This window comes from Orcinus orca, chromosome 20 (assembly GCF_937001465.1).
Source record: "Orcinus orca chromosome 20, mOrcOrc1.1, whole genome shotgun sequence".
NCBI classification, from domain to species: domain Eukaryota; kingdom Metazoa; phylum Chordata; class Mammalia; order Artiodactyla; family Delphinidae; genus Orcinus; species Orcinus orca.
In genome coordinates, this window is record NC_064578.1 from 20511062 (window position 1) to 20531993 (window position 20932).

At 47.5% G+C, this 20932-nt stretch overlaps 1 long non-coding RNA gene across 4 annotated transcripts in view; it reads left to right on the forward strand.

The window, feature by feature from the left end:
• The window catches only part of LOC117197007 (uncharacterized), a 234244-nt gene that overhangs the window by 133324 nt on the left and 79988 nt on the right, over nucleotides 1–20932 (forward strand). For all 4 annotated transcript variants that reach the window (XR_007474105.1, XR_007474104.1, XR_004477474.2 and 1 more), the window contains one exon: nucleotides 6689–6978. This is a non-coding gene — a long non-coding RNA (uncharacterized LOC117197007). The remainder of the gene's footprint in view (nucleotides 1–6688; nucleotides 6979–20932) is intronic.

Consider the following 20932-nt stretch of genomic DNA (forward strand, 5'->3'; position numbering starts at 1 on the left):
TTGCACCCATGTTCCTTTTTTTTTTTTTTTGTGGTACGCGGGCCTCTCACTGTTGTGGCCTCTCCCGTTGCGGAGCACAGGCTCAGCGGCCATGGCTCACGGGCCCAGCCGCTCCGCGGCATGTGGGATTTTCCCGGACCGGGGCACGAACCCGTGTCCCCTGCATCGGCAGGCGAACTCTCAACCACTGCGCCACCAGGGAAGCCCCCATGTTCCATTTTGAACGTAGATGTCAGCTCAGCTCATCTGTATCCTTTCCCCAAATCCCACTCTGCCCTTGACTCTACCCATCACCATCTCCATGTCAGTGACATGTCTCCTTGGACCGAGCACTCTCACCTCCTTCCTTATGGCCTCCACACCCCCGCTCAGCCTCCACCCATCCTCTCCCACCTACTTACTTCCACCCCACGCATTCTGGAACCTCCGCTCCATCCATTACAGAACCTCCCTCAATGCCTTAACCTCTTCATGGGATCCTTGACCCTCATGATTCCCCTGATGGAATATTCCTCCCCTCAAAGGACATCTGTTGATGTCCAACAGAATATTGGGGATAAAAGAGATATGAAGTTTAGGAGGAAATCTTCTGCTTGTAGCCGCTGAGTTTGTAGTGATCTTGGCTACATGAGATGGATGTGAAATGAATGAGTTTGTTCTTAAATGCTGAATGCCAGGGGTCTCCGTGGGATCTAGGAGGTAGTTGGATAGATGGGTCTGAACCTTCAAGAAGATGTCTATGTGGGCATTAACCTGGGCCCCCTCAACCTGGAGGTGCTGGAAGGGCTGACCAGGGAGACCACGCTGCATGAGTGGAGAAGGGAAGAGGCTGGAACCCAGGAGAAATACAAGAGAAGCTTGTTTAGCAATGATTCTGGAAGGACTATGTCTGGGTTCACAGATGCCAAAAGGGGATGGGGATTCAGTGAAATGGCAAAGAGTGACTGATGCTGGAGAGATGTCAAGATGGATGAAGACTGATGGAGGTGGCTCCTAGGAGACCAGGGGTGACGCTGGAACAAGCAGTGTCGGTTGGAGTGGGAGGGGGAGATGGGAGTAACGGCAGGACAGAGTGAGAAGCTAGGATGGTGGCTCTAGCCAAGAGGGGTCGCAGCAGGAAGCTGGGTGTTGGTTAGAGAGGGAGAGATTTTAGAGTGGCCGATGCTGAAGCAAAGGATGGAGAGGTGTGGCGGTTTGTGGTGTTTTGAGCTCTGCCACCTTCTGAAGGTCTGATGGAAGCTCTGAGAGACCCACCTTCCCTGCAAACTTGACCCCCACACAGATTTTACATCCTGTGGTGCAGAGTTTACAGACTCTCTGAAGCCTACCCGGGACCCCAGGAGGAGCCGCCAGGGTCAGGGAAGAAAGAAGGTGCTGGGCTGGGGGGGGGGGTGCCTAACTGGGGACCCTCGGGCCTTTCCCTGGAGCCCTTGCTTCTCTCTTTGATTCAAGGCCACACTTCCTCTCTTTCACTAGGACTGCCCCCATTTTACAGGTGGGAAAACAGGCATGAGGGCTGGAGTTACCATGCTTAACTCTCTTCAGCAGAGGCAGGAGGCAACCCAGCGCTGCTGAGTCACGTGGTCTAATCAGCCTCTAACTGAGTTCCCTCGCCTTCCTCTCCTGCGTCACAGTGACATTAAATTACAGGATTCAAACGTATAATTTCCTAAACTTAAATGTGATTTATCTTAATAGGACTTTGTACCAGGTCGCTTTTTCATGCACAGTGTCAGAGACCAGATCTATTATTCACAGCCACTATACTGAATCAGAGAAGCTGGAGCTTGGAGCGACCTTGAGGGGTCAGCTTGTGTTCAACTCAGCTACCCCCAACCCTGGGCAGCCCCTCGCCCCATGCTGGCAGCCTGTGAGTGGCAGCTGGGTTCAAGTGTGAGCAGAAAAGGAGAGGCCCAACCTTCACAAACCTCTCATCCTGCTTGGGGTCTAGCTTAAAGCCTTGCTGCTTTAAGTCTTCTCAAGTAAAGAGACTACGTGTATCATGCTGGTTCCGCGTCTGCGTGCCTGGGTTCTGGTGTGGTTAGTAACCAGGCTGTGCTGTTCACTAGATCAATGCGTCAGAGTCATAGTATCTCAGGGCAGGAAGATGGCGGGTATATCACATCATTCATTAATTCATCAGTTCATTCATTCAGTCATTTCATAGTTTAGACAGGCCAGGCTTGCTGTACAGATGGAGAAACAAAAACCAAGAGAGGAGAAGTGACTTGCCCAAGGTCACACTTGCCCAAGGGTAGCAGCAGAGCTTGGATTCAAACCCAGGCCTCCCCAGTCCCTGGCCAGGGCGTCTTGTCCTGCCTCCAGATGACATGTGCTCTTTGAAGGTGGCGGTAGGAGGAGTAGACAGTTGATGTTTATGTCTGTGATGAATGGAGTTCCGCTGGGCAACTTGATTTTCAGCCTTTGTGACTTTGGGAAGACAGAGGGTGATCAAAAGAATGTATTTTTCTAATGAAACACACCTTTGGAAATCCAATATACCACTCTGTCAGCCTCCCGAGTCAGGGGAGGATGGATGGGGAAGATCTGTTGTGAGCAAGCCTGCCGTTGACAAGTTGATCTAAATGTGTGCAAGCTGTTCGGTCTCTCCGAGCGCCAGCCAGACTCCAGATACGTGCTGAAGAAATCCAAAGGCAGAGAGGTGGGGCTCGCACGGCAGTTCTGAGCTGCGGTCCTGGACCCAGGTCACTGGAGCTTGAACCCTGAAAGGCAGCTTGACCACTTAATATCTGTGTGGCCGGCCAGGCAGATACTCTGATACTCGCTGTCTTGATTTCCTGTTCGGTAAAGCCGGGGTAGTTGAACTTAGCTCATCAGGTTGTTTTGAGGATAAAGGAGAGAAGGGATGTAAGATGTGTAGCGTGGGGCTGGGTAGATACACCGCGAATCCTCCACACTGCTGGCTTTTTTTGTATAACCCCAACCTGTAATGCTGGCTTTTGTTAAACACACTGTTACCTTCTTTTCCCAAACCCAGAATGGACAGAGCGTGGTCTTCCTGGGGCAGAATTTGCCCCCCTATTTGGTAATCTCAGACACGTGCTCCTGAATTGAGCAGAGGAGTGGGTGTAACCCTCTGAGACCCTCAGTCTTTGCAAGCCCCTTCCTCGTGGGCCCCAGGTTACAAGCTCATAAAACGAGGGAAGGAAGCCCCTTTAGTGTCCCTGTTCCTGGTGTTGGAGTGACATAGGTTCCTGTGTGTCAGGAGCAGTGCAGAAAGCAGGGATGTTAAAAGTGGCTTAGAACCAGGTGTTATGGTCTGAACTCGGCTGACTGGGACACCCATGTGGACAGACTGCTGCTGGGAGGTGGAGGGGATGTAGGGGCACAAATGAGAGAGGGCAGTTTTGTGGATTCTGGTTAGGAGGGGCTTCAGGGAGGTGACGTGTGAGCTCAGCACTGAAGGAAGAGGAGGAGGTTCTGAGTTTTTAATTCAATTTGACAAAGATGGGAAGTTCCCTGAATCACTGCACAGATGGAGACTTAGATGTGGGAAGGACGTTGGCTCCAGGAATGGGGGACTCATAGGTTTGGCAGGGTGGGGGGGGGGAGGGGGAGAGGGGGAGAGAGAGAGAGAGAGTTGTGTGTGTGTGAGAGTGTGTGTGAGTGTGTGTGTGTGTGTGTGTGTGTGTGTGTGTGTAGCTTGGTTAATGCAGCAAGACAAGGAGGAAGCCCGGGCGCGGGTGGGGCTGGGAGAGAGGTGGCACTGAGCGTATGGCAGGCTTGGCATTTACTGCCTCAAATCAACAAGTCACTGCAGAAGAGGCAGCTAATCTCCGTCAGGGGGCCTTCCAGAGGGTGTGATGCTTAAGCTGGAAGCTGAAGGCCTGGGGAATGGCTAAACTAGGCGGGGGGACTTGCAAGCACAGAATCCCAGGGCTTGCAGAGGATGGAGGGAGGACAGCTAGAGGGACAGACAGCTTTGTCGCCCTGAGTCGAGGGTGAGAATGGAAGCGGGTTGTAGAGATAATGCCCGGGCAGAAGTTGGGGCCAAATCACTCAGCACCTCACAAGCCCTGCATCCGCTAGGATCCAAGACAGGTCACAGGCAAGGGGTGGATGAGATCGGGGTTCCTTCGGTTCAAAACCCCGTCCCCAGGAGACTCGAGCTGCCTGGGCTCTCCCCTCTGCACATCCCAGCAGACGATGCTGTTTGGTGGATTGGCCCTTGACTGTGCCATCTGTTTACCTGGGCACAGAGGTTGCCAGTCATCACTTAGATTGTTCAATGCTCATAGAGACACCCCTGCCCCTCAGCCCTGCGCCTTGCTGGGCCCAATGCAGATGTGTGGCTCGTTCTGTGGAATCCATTCTGCACTACAAGAGTCTGCTATTACGCAGTGTTTATGGATGGCTGAGTCTAAAATACCCATTCTGGAGTCCGCTGAAGGATGAAATTCCTTGTTACTTTCATAGGTTCTCTTGTCTTATTTTTCTCCCCCTGTGGAAGAACATAAAGCATTCGTATTTTTAGCTTAAAGCCTGGTCATTTTTCTAATCATACCTGAGTGAGAAGGAAAAGCCTTTTAGGGGGAGATGGTTTGGTGAAGACAGTCCCAGCCTGGAAGGACTCCCCTAAAGCAGCCCCCTTCCAGCCGGGGTCTCTAATGTGTCATGTTTCAGCCACATCCGGACACCGAGAGGGCAGCTCAGACTGTCTCAGCATTTGTCAATGACACTGACACTCACCAGGACTCAGGACTTAACTGCTGGGCGGAGGTTGCCATGCAGCCCAGCCTAGACGCCCACCCAAGAAGGAAATAGGACCGGGGCTGAAGACTTGAGTCCTCGTTCCCCTCTCTCTCTGGTTGGCACGTCAGTGCTCTTGGGGATTTTATAAAATGTCCCAACGCTCCCTCATTCTGGACGGAAATACTTTGAACCCCACTAGCTGCACCTCTGTCCCACGTCCGTCATGATTCCCCGCGGCCCAGCAGGTCCTGCCTTCTCCTTGTTTGCCAAACTAGCCTTTTCTGCTGGTCCCAGGTAGAATCATGCACTCCCTGCCTTTGACCTCCAGCACAGCACCTGCCACGCACTGCGGCATTCATGCCTTTTTATGCCCGGTGCCGCCATCCTTTATGTCTTACCAACGTTTGGATCTTCTACGTAGTTTCACCTGACACCAAAAAGACACGTGCTGAATGAATGAACACATGAGTGAATGGATGGAGAAGCACTTCCACCAACAGCCTAGAACCTGTTTCACTGTAAAGACTGTACCTAACCCACCTGGAGCATCTACCCTTGCCCACGTGTACATCACTGTGCCGTGTACACAGAATTTCACCTACGGCGTCTCACTCAGCAATGATATCATTAGCAACGACGTTAGCGTACCCCACCCTGTGTGATGGAGTTTGAACTACATGCAGCAGGGCAGTGAGACAGACACAGACCTCGTCCTCTCGGAGCATATAGTCTGGGTGGAGGTGGCCAATTGCACAGGGTACGGGGGTAGCAGAGTTCCAGGACAGGCAGAATGCAGGATGCTTTGGGAGCTCAGGACAGAGTCTCTCACTCACACTGGTAGTTCCTGGAGGGATCCCCAGGGAAGGGCTTTTTATACAGAGACAGGAATTCCGGCCGAAAAGCATGCAGAAGAGTTCCAAGCAGAGGGAGCACATGCAGGAAGGGCTGGGGACCCAGCGTGCCTCTGGAGGGTATCCAGGCTGGAGGCGTGGGCTGCTTTGATCTGGGTGGTTACAGCAGACCTAGCTGTGTCTACTTCACCTCTGGATGCCTTCCCTTCCCTCGGTCTGGTGCCGAAAGGCCAGAGGAAGCCCCTTTGCTCTCGGGGTGGGGGACCAGCCATGGGCAGTGCCCTGCATGCCTGCTCCTGAGGCTTCAGGGTGTGTCCTGGAGGGATGTTGTCCTCCTCAGTGAGTCAGCCCCATTGTCTCATGTCGTCTCTCCTCCTCTGAACATTGTCCAGGCAGCAGCACATCCCACCTGTGAATCGCTAATCTCCCCGCAGCCCCCGAGGCCTCCTGGCATCACAGGGTACCCAGAAGGCAGGCACATGTGGCTGAACATCTCTTGCTATTGATACCGATTTCAGTCTGTCACTGAACCTCTGAGGCTTTCTTCTCCCTTAGAATGGGAATACTGCACCCACTTCCCTGGCTTGTTTTGAGGATTAAATACAAAAGCACGTAGTACGTGCTTTACGCCACCGCTGTTTTCCCTTCCTCTCCATTAACAGAATACCCAGAGCTCGTGTACTGATCATTCAACTCTAGCTAATCACGATGCCAGCACTTACAGCACGTCTGCACCTTGCCATGCACTTTGCCACACTGCACCCTCTGGCGATGTTGTAATGCCCACTTGACAGATTTGGAAACAGGGGCTCAAAAAGGTAGAGTTACTTTCCTAGAGTCCCAAACTAGTCAAACTAGTAAGCTGGGAACCTGGCCCTGGCAGTGTGATCCCAGAGCCCTCGCTCCTCAACACCTCCCCAGACCCCGTCCCAGGCCCTCCTGAGCCGGCTTGGTGCAGAGGAGCTGGCGGGGCCCCGTTCATACACCTTCCAGTCCTTCTTGAGAAGGTTGCTGTTAGCAGCTAACACTCGGCCAGGGAGAAGCACACAGCTGTAAATAACCATCGTAGGAGAACAGGAGGGCCATTCTTGACCCCATATCCTGACAAGTCGTTCTCTCCCCAGGCTCCCCTTTAACTTGGAGGAACGGGAGCAGGCTCGTCAGATGCAAGCCCGCGTGCCGGGATTCAGCCAACAGACACGGGCAGTTGTTGATCACATCCAACGCGTCCCTAGGCCCATGGAGGAGGCGACCGCATGTGCTACCAGCATCACAGTTCCCTCCAGGGCGAGGCTCCAGAGCTTTTCCAAGGGAATCCTGAGGTGGTCTGGCTCAAAGCCCGGGTGGCCTGTCTGCTTCTTCCGAAGAGAGGATGATGGCCGGGAGTGCAGACTTCAATGCCTATGGAAGCCAGGTGGGTTCCTACGTCGCCTCACTTCATTATCCCATAATACCCACTAGGGACGCTTTATAGATGAACACGCTGAAGCTCTAGGGGGTAATGATGTCACTGTCAGTCACACAGATTGTACTGGAGTCTAGATTCGAACTTGGGTCTGTCTGGACTCGAATCTATGCTGGTCTGCCTGTTTCCCAGCCGGGCACCTTCTTGGGGGTACATGGTGCACGCCGAGATTGAGGTAGGAGCCGCCGGCTAGGAGCAGAGGCTGCCAGAGGTGCTTTCAAAGACCAGAGCAAGATACGGGCAGTGTTCGGGTGCAGGCGTCAGAGGCACGCTCCACCTCTCCAGCTCACCAAAGCCTCACACCACCCTGTAAAGTGGGTGCTGTCATCGTGCCCATTTGACAGTGGAGGAAACTGAGGCCACTGTGGAATGAGAAAGGCTGCTCAGTGAGGCAAGGGTGGCGGGGCTCAGGTGAGGAATCCACACTGGAAGGTCTCCGCCAGGTGTCCTGGCGGTGCAGGGCGAATGAGGGAGGAGACTGCTGTCTGTGCTTTGGAACTGAGGCACTGGAGCGGGGACTCATGAGCGAGACTGCTGCCTGGGAGCAGAGCGCATGTCCCACAGCGGGGACAGTCAAGGTGAGGGTAGCGGCAGCTTTATCTCTAGGGAGGCGGTTATCCCGAGACTCAGTCTGGGACACGGGGTGGGGCTGCCTTCGGAATGAGGCAGAGCCGAGTTCTCAGGAGGAGGCCTGGGGTCTGCACCCCCCCTGCAGGGAGTGAAGCCCACCTGCAGAGAGAGGACAAGGGGAGAAGTCAGCCCCAGGTGGGGGCCTGCCCTTCTTCCGTGCGCTGGGCTGAGCCTCTCGGTTGGGTCCATCAGCCCATGAGTGGGGCGGTGGAGAGGGGTGGGCAGCCGGCAGACAGGATGCCCCCATCCTCCAGCTCGCTGCTAAGTGTTCCATTTCTCCCATCTCCTGCGAAGCACGTGACTGCTGGCTTCTTCAGGGGAGTGGGCCTCACTTCGTGTCTGGGCACCACATGACCTGAGGCACCATTCGTGCTTCCAGAAAAATGCCGGTTGGGGGACAGGGGAGGGGAGGGAAGGAGGAAGATGAGCAGCCCTTCCCACCGCCTGGCTGAGCACTGCTCAGGTCTCCCGTGGTGAAGAAGAAAGGCTCGGGCTGCCTTTTCACAAAGGGCTCTGGGTTTTCCCAGCACATGACAGAACGCCCCAGGGTCTCTGTCCTCTGGAAGAGAAATGCACGAGACATCAGAGGATGGGGGTTAAGTGGGAAGGAGGGGGCAAAGTCGGAGAATCAGAGAGCAGCAGCCATCCCTGGGCAGAGCCCCTGCTGGCCATGCCCACACGGAGCTGGCTCCGCACTCAGGGTTCCGCACGGAGTCCATTGCTGAGCCTTGTGAGACATAGCCTCTCTATCCCGTTGGCTAGAAGTAATTGCTCTGCACCAGGCCCTGCCACTGGGAGGAAGGGGACTGGCATTAGGTAAGCTGGGTCTGCATGGGGGCTCCGTGGAAGAGGAGGCATTGAGCTTGGTCTGCATTTCCTTTGCAAAAGGGTTTTTCCTCCCATGTAGGGCATGCCCTCTTGTCTGGTTCTGGCTCCCATCTATCACAACCCTAGGATCTTCCCTCCTCTGGCCACACTTCTGCTTCTTGCATCTTGAATCTCAATCTCTCTCTCTCCCCCTCTCTCCAAATCACTCTGACCACAACCTACAAAAGTACTCAACTCCAACCCACGTTCAACAACAGAGAGCACCTTCACAACCTCCCAGCCTTGCATCCACCTACCTCCCTTTGAGACTTTTCTCCTTGCCTCATTCACTTCCCAGTCAATCATCTTAAAAGAACTGTCCGCATTTATTTGCTCCATCATATTCTATTCTTGTGTCACTATCACTTTTACCACCCAACTCTATGGAAACGGTTTTCTAAAAATACCAGGGGATCCCCTAAGTGTTACATCCTAATGACTCACCACTTCTTATCCTACATTAGATGCTGTTGACTCTGAGTTTCTGCTCCCAGCCCCTTTCTCCTGTGAATCTGGTGACCCGTCCCTCTTCTGGTCCTTCTACGTCTCTGCTCGTTCCCTTGGGTGTTGATGGTCTTCAGGTTTTTGTCCTCATTCCTCTGTTCTCACTGTCTTTTGCTGGAACAACCTCTGGAAGCCTACGGGCTTCTTCCACCATCTACCTACACACTTAGGACACCAAAATCTCTTTCTCCTCAGCTCCACTCAGAACTTCACATTGATGTGTGGCTCTAGGGGAGCCGGAGTGATGCTTCTGATGAGCCAGGATTGGGGACTGCCAGAGTGGGTGTTTCAGAAAGATAGACTAATATGGGAATTAAATGAGTTGTTGTGAATGTAGGCAAAACAATAGCCTTTTAATTTAGATAGGAAGCAGAACTCAATTAGAAACTCATAGCCACATAGTTTTATTTGCCCACTTTCTAGCTTGCACCTTTGTCATAAACTAGTTGACTATACATGCATGGGTTTATTTTTGGGTTCTCTGTTCTGTTCCATTGATCTATGTGTCAGTTTTCTATGCCAATACCATACTGTTCTGATTTTAATAGCTTTGTAATATAATTTGAAATAAGAGAGAGGAATGCCTCTAGCTTTGTACTTTTTTCTCAACATTGCTTTGGCTTATTTGGGGTCTTTTGTGATGCCATATAAATTTTAAGATTGTTTATTTCTATGAAAAATGCCATTGGAATTTTAATGGGACTCTGTAGATTGCTTTGGGCCGTATGAACATTTTTTTAAAATTAATTTATTTTTTGGCTGCGTTGGGTCTTCGTTGCTGCATGAGGGCTTTCTCTAGTTGCGGCGAGCAGGAGCTACTCTTCATTGTGGTGTGCGGGCTTCTCATCGCGGTGGCTTCTCGTTGTGGAGCACGGGCTCTAGGCGCATGGGCTTCAGTAGTTGTGGTGCGTGGGCTCAGTAGTTGTGGCTCATGGACCCTAGAGAGCAGGCTCAGTAGTTGTGGTGTATGGGCTTAGTGGCTCTGTGGCATGTGGGATCTTCTGATACCAGGGCTCAAACCCGTGTCCCCTGCATTATCAGGCAGATTCTTAACCACTGGGCCGCCAGGGAAGTCCTGGACATTTTAACAATATTAATTTTTCCAATCCAGGGGCATGGAATATCTTTCCATTTATTTGTGTCATCTTCAATTTGTTTCATCAATGGTATATAGTTTTCATTGTACATACAGGTCTTGCACCTATTTGGTTAAATTTATTCCTAGGTATTGTATTCTTTTTGATGCAGTTGTAAATGGGATTGTTTTCTTCATTTCTCTTTCTGATAGTTTGTTGTTAGTGAATAGAAATGCCACAGATTTTTATGTTTGTTTTATAACCTACAACTTTACTGAATTTGTTTATTAGTTCTAACACCTTTTGGTGGAGTATTTAGGGTTTTCTGTATATAATATCATGTCATCTGCAAATAGTGATAGTTTTACTTTTCTTCCAATTTGGGTGACTTTTATTTCTTTTTCTTGCCCAATTTCTCTGGCTGGGACTTCCAATATTATATTGAATAAAAGTGGCAAGAGTGGGCATCCTTGTCTTGTTCCTGACCTTAGAAGAAAAGCTTTCCTCTTTTTTACCTTTGAGTATGATGTTAGCTGTAACCCAGGTTTTAAAAAAAATTTTACTGTAGTAAAATACATATAACATAAAATTTACTATCTTAACCATTTTTGAGTGTAAAGTTCAGTGGTATAAGTCCATTCACATTGCTGTGCAACCATCACCACCATTCTCCTCCAGAAGTCTTTTCATCTTGCAAAACTGAAACTTTCTACCCGTTAAATAACTACCCCTTTTCCCCTTTTCCCTAGCCCGTGGCAACCACTGTTGTACTTTCCGTGTCTGTGAATTTGATTACTCCAGGTAGCTCCTATAAGTGGAATCATGCAGTTTTGTCTTTTTATGAATGGCTTATTTTACTTAGCATGATGCTCTCAAGTTTCATCCGTGTTGTAGCATGTGTCAGAATTTCCTTCTTTTTTAAGGTTGAATAATACTCCATGGTATATATAAGCATGCACCCAGGTTTTCTTTTTTTTTTTTTTAACATCTTTGTTGGAGTATAATTGCTTTTCAGTGATGTGTTAGTTTCTACTGTATAACAAAGTGAATCAGCTATACATATATCCCCATATCTCCTCCATCTTGCGTCTCTCTCCCACCCTCCCTATCCCACACCTCTAGGTGGACACAAAGCACGGAGCTGATCTCCCTGTGCTATGCGGCTGCTTCCCACTAGCTATCTGTTTTACATTTGGTATTGTATATATGTCCATGCCACTCTCTCACTTCGTCCCAGCTTACCCTTCCCCCTCCCCATGTCCTCTGCACCCAGGTTTTAACTGATGAGCTTCAAGTTGGAAGCTGGTTTGAGGTCTTCTTTTGTGTCTAAATATGAGTCTTATAGCTCAAAGGAGTTTTACAGGAAAGAAACATGAAGATTGAAAAGTAGATTCCCCCTCCCCCCAACTACACCCATCTTTATGGCCTTTATGTTCACTGAGTTTATTTTCAATCCTTTCTCCCTGAGACTTCAGTAAAATCTTTTCCTCTAATTATGCTAAAGGAAACAGAGGAAAACATGGAAGCCCAGACTCAGGTCTTAGGTGGGAAGCAGGACGCCATGCCCCAGAGTGTGTTGTAATGAGGTCAGTGGGTAGCAAACTGAGTTACCTGCAGGGAAATGGCAAAATGGGGTCAGAGCTTTGGGCCCCTGGGTCCTGACATCCCACCCATCCACGGGGGTGACTCTTGTAGTTTTGGCCAGTTCTTCCTTGTACATACAGAGTGTTGAAGACTATGCTGTGTTTTTATATTTTCTCAGCTTGTGGCATGCAGGTGGGCAGGAAGAATTCAAACCACCCCTCACCTTGGGAATTCTTCCCCTCCTTGGGTCAGAACCACGCCTTTGATACATTGCTGTTTGGAGGAGAATGTGTTGTGTCCCAATTTCTATTTTATGGCGCCTCTTTGTTCTTATATTGCTACTTTTCTACAAAGAAATATTTGTAGAAATGCTGGATGCAATAGGAAGCTTTGGAATGAGAAAAATGGAGATTCTGTAAGCCTCCTTGGAAACCAAGATTCTGTCCAAAAGTTAAATTTATTTTGAAAAAGCCTAAACTGATGATTCCCTGCTCCTGGTATAATCTCTCCTTCTATTTACCCTTCTCTTGCCCTGTCCTCCTCCCTTTCTGTCTCATGCAGGCTCACATAAGGGCTACAGGGGGAAAATGACTCTTGACTCTTTTGCTCTTATCCATTGAAAATGTGGCCTGTGCCTGCTGGCTGTCTGGAAACCTTACAGGCTTGCCTTCTGTCGCCCCTGTGAGTGGCTGAATTACCATTTCTCACCCTGCCCTCAAAGAGAGTTTGTTACCAAAGCCAAGGTACAAGGGAGGCCAAGGAAGCCAGCTCAGAGGCAAGTAGAGCCTTGAGGATTGCAGCAGGAGTATAGCTGGGTTGTTTTTTTTTTTCCCTCTAAAGAAAGCTTTTAAAGGTTATCAAGTTACTCCCTTTCAGACAGAGCAGCAATACCAGAGACGGTGGTTGTTGAAGGAAAGTTGACAAAGTTTAAAGTGGGTCAAGAGGTTGGAGAGAGGAAGCTCTTCTCAGCATACTGAAAGGGCATAATCTGAATTTAGCGAGAAAAACGAGGTTCTTGGTTCAAATTCCAACCCCCTTCAGGGTCTAGTGAACTTGAGTAAATCATTTACTTTCTCTGGGCTTCAGCAGAAAGATGTTCCATTTGGTTTCATGAAAACCTGGATTTACTGTGGTACTATCACTCTCTAGATGATGTTTAGCCATCTCTCTGTGTCCTTATCTCAAAGTGGAGATTATAATGTCCATTCATTTGGGGAGGCTTTTGCGAGGAAGACTCTTAGATCACTCAAGCTCGGTGAATGTCATTCCCAGATACTGTTATGGGATGATGATAAAGGTAACTAAATGGCCCTTGCTGGAAATCCAGCTGTCCTCCCCATGCTCTTGCACAGTGCCATGGCCATTTTTTTTCATATCTCCTTTCTTTACTTTCCAAAGAGTACATATACCCACTTATACTCAGAATAGCAAAAGCTAAGGATCAAATATTTGCTCCCTCTCAAATACCAACACAACAAAAATGTATGTTACACATCCAGACATTATTTTAGAGTTATTGACTTACTGAAAATTATTATCTCCTCATGTTTTAATTTTTCTTCTTACCAGTTTCTTCATGTTTTTCCCCTGCAAAACTATTCATTCACTAAACTGTGTAAATTCCTGGACCCGTTTCATAGCAACCTACTTAGTCATCAACTTCTTCCTGTTAATAAGAGAATCATTGTGATACTATATCATCTGAGGTATATAAGAGTCACCAGACTAAGTCTCTTAATCCTGGGCTGTTGAAGTGCTCATCGGTAATTGCTATTTTAGCTTATACACCAGCATTTTGGCCGTGGCCATTTTTGAAAGGAGACGTCTAACAAATCCGAGCTCCGTCTACGTATGGCTCGGCTCCCTTTTTCCAGAGAAGCACAGGGCTGCGCCATTTTGAATGAAACCCAGTCTGTTCGATTTCTTTGCGAGTGTGTTTATTTACCCAACACGTGTTGTTATATTTTCTCTCAGTGTGTGTCCTTCTCCCGCATTTCAAGGTAGAAGGGCCATTACAACTAATGAGAGCTCCTTTCTAGCTCGTGTGACACTTAGAATGTTCGAGAGTGTGCTCGAATTTTAACCTTTCAATGCATCTCTGTAATGGCATGTCACCTTTAAAAACTGAGATATCAGCTTCCCTCTAAAAGGAATAGACACTGATTTTCAACCTGAAAGCCACCACTCATCCTTCCAGGCGCCTCATTTATGTTGAGGACGTGATAAAACACCACGAGATAGAAAGACAGGAGCTGCTTGTGGAACACGTCCACTCTGCTGGGATCCATGTTACAAATGAGGCAAATGCCTCGAAGTATGCCACCTTCTCATTGCATTTAAGCACTGCTCCAGGATCTCGCATCACGTCACTAGGAGATGCATGGCTGGCAGCCCTATTTTTCTCAGGGGCTTCAATATCACCTAAAGTGAATTTATGTTGCCAGGAAAGGCATTTTAAGAACTGATGCATTAGGAATAATTGTCTTCTAGATGCTCACCTCAGCTGATGGATTCATTCTGCTCCTTTATCCCCATTGCTATGGAAGCAGTCCCTCCCCCTCTTTTCATCATCAGTCATTATCATGGAAACTTCTCTCATCCAAATGAAGCTCTGAACTGCTCCCTGAACACACCAGGCGCCTCACCTGAATGGTAAAGCCCTACTTACCTTTCCAGAGCCAGTTCAACTCTAAACTCTTCCCAGATTCCCTTACACAGGGGTGCTTGCTCCCTCCGTCCTCTGGTATCCTCTAATACTTTCTTTATAACTGCAGTGGCACTCCCACCTTGAACGGCACTTAGCTGTGTGCATGTCTCTTGTCTTGCACTGTGAGCTCAGGGATGGCTGCGGGCAACACATTTTATTTATCTTTTATCGGCAGCACCTGCCGAATAGTGCCCAGGATCTAGCTGCCACTTCTTAGAACTCTGAAGAAGAAGGAGAAGAGAGAAAAGAATGAAAGAAAGGGTGACTATTAAGAGATGCCAAAGCTGGTGTAGGTGGGAGGGGCCGGAAGGTGACTATGCTAAAAGACAGAGGGAGAAGGGACTTTCCTCCTTTCTAGTAACACGCCCCTTTCACAAGGGAGTAGACGGAGGCCCGGGAAGAGGAGGCTTCTTGCCCAAAGGTACACGTGATGCAGAGCCGGAGCCATCGCTCAGCAAGGCAGGGCAGCTCACTTTCTACAGCAAGACCTCTGAGGCGTTGTCTTGAAGGAAGTGAGGGACAGGAAGTGGCTACTGAAGGATGTGCCGAAAATAAGTAAAGAATAACGCAGACTAGATGTTTCCTCGCTTCATGTATCCAAGTCCTTCTATAGGTGCTTCAGCCTAAATCCTAAGAACTTGTGTGCTCGGCTGGGACTGGAAAAGAGGGTGTGAGCCATGGAACGATGATGGTCACGGGGCTGACGCTGATGGTTGCCTTTCTAGATCCCATCTCCCGTCCCTGGGGCTCACAAGCCCTACTTTATACCCACGACCCTGTGCTTCAGGAGGCTCAGAGAGATGATCCACAGTGATTCAAGCCATGCATGGAAGTTCTACCCCCCTTGCTAAGGGTGGATACAGGCATGAACATGGGTCACAGTTCTGGTCAGTGACACTGGAGGACCAGTCTTCCTCACTGTCTAAATGAGACCTTTGTAAGTGCAAGATATAGTAAAAAAAAAAAAAAAACCCAGACACCCAGTTAAATTTGAATTTCAGATAAAGGACATTTTTTAGTTTAAGTGTGCTCCGTGCACTTCTTGGGTGCCCCATGCAACACCTCTGAGGTATCCTCCTCCGAAATCCTCCAAGCTCTCAGAACGCCTATGAAACCCATGGGCTGCGAGCGTCACACACACATATTTAAACTTTCCAGGGCTCAGACACTTTGGATAAGGACAGTTTCATATTCACAAAGCATGCTTGCTTAAGTCCTCCTTCCGACTTAAAGGGCCGTTCGGTCCTCAAGAGGCATAGTTTTCTGTTTGTTTTTCCTAGCAGCATTCTCCTCTTTACCCAGCCTCCAATAAAGTTGACCGTGTTAATGGAGGTCATAGATTTTCTCTTTTACCTGGAGATAGGGCTGTGGGCAACTTTTTAAAGCTATGTAGGAACATCTGTAGAACATCTAGGATGGCAAGTTGGTTTGAAGGGTGGTGAGTGGTGAGTCACTTCTTCACTGCCTTGCCTAGAAAATTCACTGCAGCTCCATTTTCTCATCTGTAAAACTATTCCTGATCTCATAGTGGTGTTGTAAGAATTAAAAAGGTGAAATGTAAGAATTAAAAAGAGGTGAAGCGTCCAAATCGGTGCAGCCACTCTGGAAGGCAGTTCAGCAGTTTCTTACAAAACTACACATACTCTTATATGATCCAGCAGTTACACTCCTTGATGTTTATCCAAAGGAGTAAAGAAGTTTTATCTGCACAGAGCCCTGCACACGGATGTTTATAGCAGCTTTATTCATAATCGCCAAAACTTGGAAGCAACGAAGATGTCCTTGAGTATGTATAGATAACTAATGTGTGGTAGATCCAGTCAACGGCGTATTATCCAGTACTAAAAAGAAATGAGCTATTAAGCCATGAATAAGAATGGAGGAAACTTAAATGCATGTTATTAAATGAAAGAATCAAATCTGAAAAGGCTACATACTGTATGATTTCAACTATATGACATTCTGGAAAAGGCAAAACTATGGAGACAGGAAGAAGATTAGCGGTTGCCAGGGGCTGGGGAGGGAGATGAATAGGCGAAGTGCAGAGCAGTTTTAGGGCAGTGAAACTACTCTCTCTGATTCTACAATGATGAATACGTGTCATTCAACATAGTTTAAACCCATAGAATGTACAACACCAAGAGTAAACCCTGATGTGAGTTATGGACTTTGGGTGATAATGACGTGTCAGTGTAGGTTCATCAGTTGTAACAAATGTATCACTCTGGTGGGGATGTTGATAATGGGGGGAAGCTAGGTGTGTATGGGGCCAGGGGATATGTGGAAATCTCTTGCACCTTCCTCTTAATTTTGCCATGAACTTAAAACTGCTTGAAAAACTAAAGTCTGGGTTTTTTTTTTTTTTAAGAGGTGAAACAGAGCGACGAGCACAAGGATAGGACAGAGTTATTGTTTTCTGAATGGTAACGTTCTTGCCGCTCATTCCTGGGGGCAGTGGCTGTGATGTGCTATTCTAGACTTGTCTCTGCCACTTTGGCTTTGATGACCTCTCTGGGTTTCCATCAGGCTAACGGTAATAATGTTGTGCAGAAGGATTAACTGACTCTGAGCCAGGAGGCCTGGATTTCTGCCCAGCCTCCCGCTGCTTCCGAGATAATAAAGATTGGGGAAACAAATGAAATCCAGGAAGCACAGCTATCGAAATGAAATGAGTGATCGTGATGATGATGATGATGATGGTAACACACTTGTACAGATGTCATCGGTCCTGAAGCTTCTTGGGGGAGATTTGTACTTGATAAGGAGACATGAGGCTATTTATTTCATTCGATCAACAGCCCTATTTGGAGCACCAGCATTATGTCAAATCCTGTGCTGGGTATAAGACATGCAGATATAAATAAGACTTAGTGCTTGACCTCAAGGAATATCAGTCTAGTAGGGCAGAAGGCTGATAAACTCATAGTGGCGATGCCATACATTACGAGCTAACCGGATGTCCGAAAGGGAGGTGTGAGGGCACAGAGGGGAATCATGTAAATGAGGCTAGGTGGGAGGGGTTCAGGCAGGGGGTCTATGGGCCTAGATCCCTCCAGGTGATCGAATATAGAAGGGAGCCAAGCAAATGAGAAGAAGAAAAGGTGTGGCAGTAGTCATCTTTAGGGTTTAGTAGGCCCTGCAGTATCTTTGTTTTCCTCCAGTAATCCACTCAGGCTGCTGATTCATTAGCAATATTTTGTTAAGTCAAATGTAACTTCTCTGGGTCATATGTGGGGCCTATGTGGTTGTGAAGTCCTTGGACCACTCTAACAGATCAAGGGCAAAACTGGTACCTCTCAATGGCTTCCTAATACAATTTAAGGGAAAAATTTTAGAAATATAATAAATTTTGAAAACAGATTGGCATTCAGTCCAGAGTCAAAAATTAATTTTTTAATAATTCAGCATGTTTCGATTCGATCTCAAAAGTTAATCGATACAAAATGGAGGAGTATTTGCCATGTAGACCATACTAATCAGCTTTAAAATCCAGGGACTGTCACATGGCGTTAAACTAAAAAAAAGAGGACACTTTTGTATAGACCTGTCTGCAGGTTCACTGAGAAGGTAGTGTATCAACTCAGGTGTCTTCACATCCTAGAGGAAGCATGCATAAGGCTCCACCCAAGACTCTCAAAGGTAGTTGAAAGAAGCTGTCCTAGCATGAAAACTTTCCAAGGTGAGAAAACGGGGGCAGCTTAAGGGACCCTATTCAAGAAAATAAGGGCAGAAGACAAGACCAGCTCCCAATTCATGCATTTAAAGAATTAGGTAATTTTCTTCAAGAGTGACCCTTTCTGCTTAAAATCACACGTACTTTCTAGAATAATTTAGGTATTCTGGAACTTTTCATCAAGAACAAACCATCCCAAGTCTTAATGGCTTAACAAAGCAGGCTTTTATTGGTCTCATAATCCTGTGAGTTGGCTTGGTTGACTCAGCTCATCTCTCCTGAGACCACACATGCATCTACCGTGGCTGGTTTCTTGGCTGGTGACTTGCTGATCTGGGATGGCCTCACTCAGATGTCTGGCAGTTGACAGAATGCCTTGGTTCTACGTGGCCTCTCGTCCTCCAGGTGGCTAAGCTGGGCTTGTTCGTAGGGTGATAAGCAGATTTGGGTGAGACTGGGAGTGCTGGTATAAAACCAGGAGTTTGACTTTGGACGTTTTAAGATTGGGATGATACAGATATAGAATAGGCCGATATAGAATAGGCAGCTGGACATAGGAGTCCAGAGTTCAGGAGCAAGGTCTGGGTTAAAGACATATATTTGGAAGTCATCTACAAAGGTATCACTTAGAGCCATGAGACTGGGCGAACTCAGCATAGGAGTATGAAGAGAAGTCTAAGGAATAAGTCCTAAGGCTCACTACTGTTGAGCTGTTGGGAAGGTGAGGAAAAAAACAGGTAAAGAGGCTAAGAAGGAGAAGCCAATGACCTATAAGGAAAATAGTGACATCCCGGAAACTGAGTGGGGGTGGGGAGAAAGTGGTAGAAGAAGGAGAGAGTCAAACACTGCCAGCAGGTCAAGTAAGAGGGTTGGGGAGTGACCACTGCATTCAGCAATGTGAAGGTCATGGGTGACTGATAGGAACTGGTGGATAGTGGTGGTGAAAGTCTTACTGGGGTGGTTTCAGAAGATAATAGGAGGAAAGGAGTTGAAAGAAAATGGAGACAGTTTCCCCCTCCCCCATATTTTACTTTGAAAATTTTCAAATATGCAGAAAGGTTGAAAGAAGAGTACAGTAAATACCCATATGCTCTCTATACTTAACCTTTGAATAGATTTGCCTTCTCATGGCTGTTTATCCAATTGTATATCCACTTAGCAATCCATCCTTTTTTATGTTAAAGAAGTAGAGAAATGGGGCAGCACTGGGGTGAGATGGGGAGAGAGAAGACCTCTCTGTTCACGTGTACGTATCCACGTGTGTATGTGCAGGCATGGTTGTACATAGGCAGCATTTGGATGAGGATGATCAAGGAGCAAAGGCACGACTGGAGGGCTTAATATTTGGAATGATGTCTTTGGGTGGGAAAAGGAGCATGGGCTTTTGTGCAAGTGGGGAAATTGGCCTCAGATAGGTTCATCTCTAGCAATGAAAGAGAAGGTAGAAAACATGGACAGTCAGATAGATGAGACACCTTTAATAGCACGAGATCCAGCACCTCTGGTGCGTGCTCTGGACCCACCTTCTGTTTCCAGCTCTCCTGCGGTGTGCTCTGAAACTGGGAGAATAGCTTAACCAACCTCTCAGGTCTTCTGGGACCTCAGCTGCAAAATGAGCATTAATTATGACTATCATACTTACACTACAGGGAGCTCTGGAAATTATACACTGGGGATGTCAGTTTTGTTGTTATTTTTATTACTCACATTTACCCAGAAGAAGAGCTTTGCAGGCTGTTGCGACTCTGTCCGTCACTCTGTGCAACACCTCCTCCCTGTCTGGGGACTTCCGGTTACTGGATGGACAACCCAGAAATTCACAGGCTTTGTCACCCTTAATGTTTAGCTGATGGAACATTACATTGGAGGGCAAGGAGCTTAAGGAGTGTCCCAGACAACTTGAGTCCCTTTCCACCTCGCAGTGGTACCTACTCACTACACTTAAGGGCAGCGGTATTGGGTTCATTCCCTCCGTCCCATCCCCTCTTTGTTTTGGGTCAGTAGGGCAGAGTCTAAGGCCCACAATCCATTGCTGTTTTTGGCTCCTGTTTATTCTAGCAAATGTGGCATTTCTGTACCAAAGTTCCTTTGTTCTCTGCAGCTTTCCACACCTCCTTGCAAATGCTTGGAGTTATTTATGCCTGCAAAGAAGATAGGTGGGTGACCTGTCACAAGTAACCACATACAGCAAAGAGAATCTTACTGCAAAAATATGCTAGATATATTTAGCACTGCTTAATTAGAATTATCTCTCTTGAATTCATTCTCCTTCCTTTATGGTAAGGTTTTAAATTAAAACCCAAACACCCTGTGCTTGCACTTATTATGATGGAGAAGCCACAGGACTTGGGATGAGGGGTGAATTAGGTTAAAACACAGATTCTCTCACCACTCAGCCTCAGTTTCCTCATCTGTAAACTCAGGATGATAATATTTTTCTCATAAGGGTGCTGGAAGGATTGAGAGAGATCGTGTACATACAGTGCCTGGAAAATAATAAGGTTCCTTTGATTTTAGCATAATGGATTGATGAGCACACCCCCAGCAATAATGAAAATAAACAACCACAGTTGACATGGAGTGTTTGTTGTGTACAAGGCTTGGTGTCCTGTTGTCTTCATTGGCTGCATTAATCATGACAGATAAAGAGGTTATGCAGACATTGCTTTCTTCTTTGAAAGTTAACTCTTCTCAGTAATTAAAATATGTAATTAACACCCAATCAAATTGAGGTCTCCAACCTCTATTTCTACATTTTATTCCATTTACCTTTAAAATGATTGAATGATTCTCTAGTAAGTTTGAGAAAGTGTAAGACACCTAGTTAATTCTGAATTTCAGATAAACAAAAATATTTTAGTG